The sequence below is a fragment of the Saccostrea cucullata genome, unplaced genomic scaffold, assembly GCF_032062105.1.
Source record: "Saccostrea cucullata isolate Sc308-1 unplaced genomic scaffold, CSIRO_AGI_Scuc_v1 ctg18890, whole genome shotgun sequence".
NCBI classification, from domain to species: domain Eukaryota; kingdom Metazoa; phylum Mollusca; class Bivalvia; order Ostreida; family Ostreidae; genus Saccostrea; species Saccostrea cuccullata.
Genome location: NW_026936994.1, coordinates 1 through 7,652, shown reverse-complemented (window position 1 = coordinate 7,652; position 7,652 = coordinate 1). Strand labels below are relative to the sequence as shown.

Below are 7,652 nucleotides of genomic sequence, written 5' to 3'. Positions count from 1 at the left end.
CAGAACAGGTGAAGAATGTGATCAGTCCCGAGAAGCCGTTACACCTTTTGTTTTTGATACGAATTTGCCTTCATTTGATACCACTGATATACAAGCTGCTGGCAGCAAACTGTTACTTGATCATTCATATACACAGTCAACTGGTTCGTTTGATGAAATTAATGATTTACATTTCTCTGGAAAATTGAAAGAATTAAATGCAACTCGACATGTGGTTGATCTCCAGACACTATTTGATAACATGGTGTGTTTCGACTGCGGGGGGATTACACTGCACTTTAAAGATGCTATTGGGGTGTTGCCGGCAGGTATTTGTGGACACCTGGTTGTCAGGTGTTCCAGCTGTCTCAGGTTCGTGAGAGTTGCCATGGGCAAAACACATGCTTCATCCCAAGGACAAAAAATATTTGATGTCAACACCAAAGTTGCAACTGGTATGTATGACTTTACCGTTTTGATTTACACGTTTTGATATATAATTTACAACATCAATTCAGATAACAAGTATTAAGTTCAATTAAATTCAAGGCATTCACCATTGTTTTTTTCTGTGTAGGAAGGGGGATGTAACTGGGTACTGTGACTACTGTCAAATATTAATCTCTCGATCTTTTCCCTCAAAGTCTCATTGATTTATTCCCATAAACATTTAAAAACATTTTAAGATTTTATTATAGAAAGCAAAATTTTATAAACCAGAAATGCACATGAAGTTTAGTGTACATCTGCATTTTAATTTAAAATTTAAGGCATGTACCATAGCGGGATTGGCCCAGTCCAGCTGAACAACCTTTTAACATCACTTAACTTACCTAATATCAGTGAGGGCTTGATAAGAAGAAGATGTAGCGAAGTGGGGCCAGTGATTGAACATCTAGCTAATGAATCTACCAGCAAAGCTCTACTTGAAGAAGGACAATTATCATCCATAAGTAAGCATGTTTGTACAATGACATAGTTTTCATATCTTTTATTCCAAATGTAAATTATATGAAGTCAATTTTTTTAATAGATAATTTAAAGTCAAACAATTCAAAGTTTATCTAAGAAATAAGAAATCATTTTTTAGAGTTTCATTGAGGTATATGAAGTCGGTCACATTTCTTTATAGTAGATTTGATCATATACCTATTTCATGTCATAACCCAAATAAACTTTTAAAAATGATATTTTATTTCTTGTATTTATATTTTATTTAAGAAATAAGGTATCATTTTTTAGAGTTGTATTGGGATGTAAACCGGGTTGATCATTAAATCCCATAAAGCCTTATGAAAGATCTGATCATGTGAAAACCTGTTTTACATCCCAATAAAACTGATCAACAAATGGTACCTTATTATTTATATTTACATATGTAACTGATTTATAAAAAATAGTAAGGTACTGAAGTCTTAAATCTGTAAGAGATTCGCAATTCTTCAAAACACAACTGTGTAATTTGAATGTGTTGAACAAATCAATCACTTATGATGTCACTATAAGGTCAAGTGGAGTAATACATTTTTGACGTAACTCATTGTGACGTAGGTAAGTTATGTTATACAAAATGGATACTGTAACAATTGTTAATCAAATGACGTTTTACAACAAAAATTAAATTATTAGACAATTATTAAAAATACAAGCATCACAGTCCACTTAACCTTGATTTTTGACCTATTTATATTTTTCTGAAATTCTCTGAATAAATAAAACTTCTGTCTTTTGAATTTTTTATGATTGAATTTGTTTAAATCAATTAAAAGCATATATAACATTTTTATAAGCTCATGAAACTGTACTTTAAAACTTATGCAGAATGCACAAACTATTTATGTGTATTAAACTTGTATTCAAATGAGTAGTTGACCACTCTTCATTCATATCCTTAGTGATGCTATAGCAGGCCATGCATGATTCTTGAAATACTTTGGACTGTACACCAAAATTCTTACTTTCTTTAGACAGTTAAAATCTTACATGGATTTATAATATCTACACTAAATGTTTAGTAAGTTTCAAATGATTGGTTTTTATTTGTAGACAGCACAGAGTCCACAGGAATTACAGCTTCAGCAGATGGTGCTTTCCAGAGGAGGGGGTCAGGCAAATGCTATAACAGTCTGTCAGGTATGTACACATATATTCTAGATTTTTATTATACCTCATTATAAATATTCTAAACAACGCGACGTTATCTGATTGGTTCTTAGTTGTCACGTGATCGGGCCGTAAAACTTCATATTTCCCGGCTGTCGGCACGCTTTTCATCATATTCCACCTCTTCAGAACACCTAGTGTATTTTCCTGCAATATAGTTCTCGTTCGTTGAATGAAAACTCCCGAGAGAAGTAGACGTCACAATAGCCTGGTTGACGTCACAAAACTGATGAAAATGTGTTGAACAATTAGGGCTTTATAGTAACTTTACGTAAAAAATGAAAATGAATTTGAGAGAGGTGCCGAATTTGAAAGTTTATGTTTATGTAAAAGGTTTTGCTTGTTTCGGTATAATAAACAATTGATTGCATGAATGTTCGGGAAACATGAAGACTTATTCAGCCAAGAAATATCATATTCCCCTCGGGGATTATGATTTTTCTTGGCTGAATAAGTCTTCATATTACCCTCACTATCATGCAATAGATGTATAATATAAAAGAATTGTGCTTTGCATGTACAACATATATATGCTAAACTAAGTAGTATTCAGGGTTTGACACATGATGCACAAGCTGGAATCATGTTCACTTTGTGTCAAAACTTGACTACCATTTAGGCATAGTGCATGTAAAGCACAACTCTGTTGTTATTTATCTATGGACTAATGTATCAAAATAAATTCATTGTACATGCAGATGTACATCTAATCTCCATAATAATTTTTCCATATGCATTTTAAGCTCACCTGAGCTCAAGTGACCTTTCTAATCACATTTCGTCGGTCGTTTGTCTGTCCGTTTGTCTGTCTGTGAACTTTTCAAATTTCAACTTCTTCTCAAGAACCACTCAGCCAATTTCAACCAAACTTGCCATGTTCAAAGGGAGATAATTAATAAAGAATAGATTAAAATTTGGTGGTATCTTTTAAAACAAATTTTTCTCTAAAACCACTGGACTAAGAAAGATGAAACTTATGTGGAAACATATTCAGGTAGTGTGGATTTACGTTTGTTCAAATCATGACCCCCGAAGGTAGTGTGGGGTCACAAAGGGGGATAAAAGTTTTACATAGAAATATTACAGAAAATACTGTAAAAAATCCTCTTCTCAAGAACAGCAAAGCCTGATTGGTCATATAGAAGCATCCTCAGGTAATGTCGATTCAAGTTTTTTCAAATCATGATGTCCCAGGGGTAGGGTCACCGTCACCAGGGGCCACGATGGAGCATCAAAATTTTACAAAGGATTATATATGTAGGAAATAAATCTTTTTCTCAACAACAGAAAAGCCATTATTCTTATATATGGAGTCTTCCTCAGATAGTGTACAATCAATTTTATTTCAATGAGGGCCCCAGGGGTAGAACTAGGCCACATTATGGGGGATCAAACTCTTACAAATGAATGAACAGGGGAAAAAAATTTGCTGCTAAAGAACAGCAAAGCTACTTACTATATTAAAATGGAAGCATTAACAAGTAGTTTAAAATGCAAGACTCCTCCCCCCCTGTAAACTTTTCAATATCGAACCTTAATTATTATGACTATTTTTGCCCATATGAAACAGTCTGGGAGGTTTCTTGAACCTGTGAAATCAATATAGCATTATACATATGCATAATATAAAGCATCTTTGGATGCAAGGATGCTGGTCTTTTACCATTTTTAGCTCACCTGAGCTAAAAGCTAGAGTAATCTTTTCTGATCACTGATTGTCTGTCGTCCGTCTGTCTGTAAACTTCTAATTACATTTTCAACTTTTTCTCAGGAACCACTTGGCCAATTTCAACCAAACTTGGTACAAAACAATCTTAGGTAAAGAAAAGAACAACAAGACCAATTGGATTCAAGTGAGCTTAGTGGTCCAGTGATATCTTGTTAGGTATCCTATTAAATTATTTGACAATTTATTTAATTCTTATTGGATTGTAGGCACGGCATCTCTTATTGGTAAAAGGACTGGAAAAGTTGTTGGCTTCAGTGCTAGATATAAAAGATGCAGAAAATGTGATGTAGCAAAGGCAAAGAAGAAAACACCTGGAAAGCATGTATGCAGAAAAAACTGGAAAGGATCCTCGAAAGCTATGGAACCGGACATGATTGTGGAAATCCTAAATGATGTCAAAGATAAAAATAACCCTGTTGTAACACTCATAGGAGATGACGATTGTACTGCTTTTAATCGAGCAAGGTGTGAGGTTAGTTCATGCATTGAAAAAGTAAGTGACAAAAACCACGTAAAGAAAAACATTACCAACAAACTGTACAAGTTAAAGCCGAAATACAAGGAGCTGTCAGTAAAAACCATAAATGCCATAATGAAAAGTTTCAGCTATATGTTAGCGCAGAGCAAAGGAGATGAAGGTCAAATTGAGAAGAGCTTAGATTCAGTAATTTTACACCAATTTGGAGACCATCTGAAATGTGGAGAATGGTGCAATATTAAGAAAAAACCCACCGCAAAGCATAGGAATCTTCCGTGGGGTGCTGATCTACAAGATAAATCCCTGAAGAGTGAATTATTATCAGTTTTTAGAGAACTTGATTGTAGCAAGTTGAGCAAGTTGGACTCGAGCAACTGTAACGAGAGTTTTAATAACACGCTACGATCAAAGGCTCCAAAAGATAAACATTATAGTGAGAGTGGAAGCTTAGCTCACAGACTTTCTGCAGCGGTATGCCAGAAGAATGAAGGATACAGCTATGTAGCAAAGGTATAAAATGTCATTAATGCATTGGAAATAAATTTCTGTCCCAAATCAGTTTCCTACATGACTGTATTAAATTGAATATTTCTTTTGTGGTATTGATATTTATATGCTATTTTAGGTCCACAAGGAGCTTGGACTTAGTCCTGGAACAGCAACAACAGCAGTTGCCTCAATCAGAGACAAAGATGTGCAGAGAAAAAGGGAAGTTTCCAAGACAAAAGAATTCAAGGTGAATTATCATATATGAGTTATGGAATGGGTATGAGGGAAATAGGAAATTTATGGTTCCCCAAGGGAGGAAACTATTTCCCAAGGTTTCGACGTCATAGTTACATTGCTAATAACATGGCGTCACAGACTCAAGATTCTTTGAACACTGAACACTTTGATTGGTTAAAATTACTTATAAATATTCATGAGGGAGTAGTCCCAGGGAGTAGCTTGGCTGATTTTCCAGGGAGTAGTCTTCGGATGAAGGAAATATACAGTTTTATGGTATCACTTTTATATTGAGTAATTACAGCAGAGGTATTATATAATAAAAATAAAAATTCAGTACATGTATACATTATGATGTTCATGTTTTGTCCAACGTATGTAATGAGAAACATTTAAAAACAATAATTCATTTATCATCATGGTTTAATTTTTTGTGTTATCTCATTACAGTATCTGTAGTTTCTGTACTAAAACACAATAAAACCATTGGTTTTAATTATTCATCTTTTTTTCACATAGTTGCAGCGTCAGAAATTGAAAAGTTTAAGAAATTCAGAAACAAGGAGCCAAGAAGTTAGAGAGGGTGACACCTACTGTTCAAATATCTTAGGTGATTTGATGTCGTCTATTGGCTATAAAGCATTGATTAATATACTTTAATATTATGAAAACTGGAAATCAGTTTATTTTCTGTGTAATTGTATATCTGTTATAATTTGCCTGAATAATGACCCAACTACATTTTATTAACTTTTAATTATGTGCATCTTAGGAGATACAGATGACCCGGATTTGGAGGTTATTCCAGGACCAGCTGGAGGTGCAGGTGATTCCAGTAGTCCAATTGTCTATTATGACCTGGAGACAACAGGATTGAGTATGTCTTATTATTATGCCTTACTATTAGTTTGATTATGTTATATAAAATTTTTATGCATGACTGTTTTGTTATATCTTTACTTTGCATGTTTGTTATTTGTTACAAAATTATTACCATATTTTCATCAACTGCAGGTTATCATGAGATATGATCAGAAGTCTAGGAGTTCTTAGTACTACAATTGCATCACTCAACTGACAATTCTACTCTTTGCAATTCATCTCTTTTCACTGGTAATATTCGTCTGATGAAATATATAAAATATTTAGATTTGTCATTTTAAGACATTATACTTTATTTTACTGCCTATAAGATGATAACTGATTGATTGTGTTTACATATTGTATGGATTATTTTTACTTCCTACTGAGAAATAGTTTTTCTTCTTCCAAAAAAATCTTTTGACTCAGAGTTTTTTGTATTGAAATTTGTGAAATTGTGTTCAAATTTTTACATATATGTATATTGATTTTTTTCTAACTAACAATTAAGTCACAGAATTTCTAACTGCATGAATACCATCATTCTGGACAATTAACCTGTTAACTGATTATGATTTTATCCTTCTTGTCTGAACAAACAATTATAATTATAATTTTCTTAGAATTTACTCTTGAATAATTGCCATGAGAGTATAGCAAAGGTATACTTTTCTATCATTCATGCCATTGCTTATTACTTTTCTTTGTTTCATAGGCAGAGAAAGTGGAATTATTCAACTTTCAGCTGTTTGTGAGGACCAGGTTTTCAACAAGTATATTACTCCTAGCCAGGGAATTTCAGAGGAGGCCAGCAGAATCACTGGAATTAGCTTTGATACCACAACCAATGAGCTGTACCACAACAATGAAGCTGTACCCCATAGTCTTCCACTTCAAGTCCTTTTGGACTTTATACAATTTTTGATGTTACTGGGCAAAAATTGTGTGTTAGTAGCTCACAACAACAAATGTTTTGATTCTATCATATTGTATAATCAGTTGAAATATTACAAGATATGGAATCACTTTTGCAAATATGTTGTTGGGTTTTGTGATACCTTGCCATTTTTCAAATATTTGTATCCATCTTTTGAAAGTTACAAACAGGAGTATGTTGCTCAGAGATTATTGAGTGAGTCTTACTCAGCTCACAATGCCTTTGATGACTCTAAAATGCTTCAAGCCCTTGTAAAAAAGAGTGAAAAGGTTGATGTTCTGCTTTCTGATTTTTTTTATAGTACGGTGCAAGTAAGTTCCCATGGTGTTCAGCCATCTGTAGAATCTTTAGAATACTTACAGAAAGAAAATGTTATCTCAAAAGCAATCCTGAAGAAGATTAAATCTTCATCACTAACATAGTCATTTGAAACTTGCATATCAGAGAGATGGTGTTGATGGTATATTTTTCTTATTTAGTGAAAAGACAAATGATGGGAAGGCTAGAGTAAGCAATACTTACAGAGTTTCAAAGAAGGTTGCTGATTTTTTCTCAAGTTAGTTATGTTCACATATATTTGTTATCCTGACTGATTTTATAAGTGCTTTGGATTGTGAACTTTTTGTACTCACTTGATTAAGATCATACAGATGTGACATGTTTTGTAAGTTCTTTTCATGTCATTGTTGTGCAGTATATTTGTCCAAATGACAATTGCTGGAAAGGCTAGAATATGCATTATTATAAAATTTCAATGATCTAATATTGCTGATTTTCTT

General features: G+C 33.3%; 1 pseudogene; it reads left to right on the top strand.

Annotated features, from left to right (window-relative positions):
• Positions 1 to 4: 4 nt before the first annotated feature.
• On the top strand, positions 5 to 7,646 carry LOC134247032 (uncharacterized; annotated as a pseudogene).
• The last annotated feature ends 6 nt before the right edge of the window (positions 7,647 to 7,652 follow it).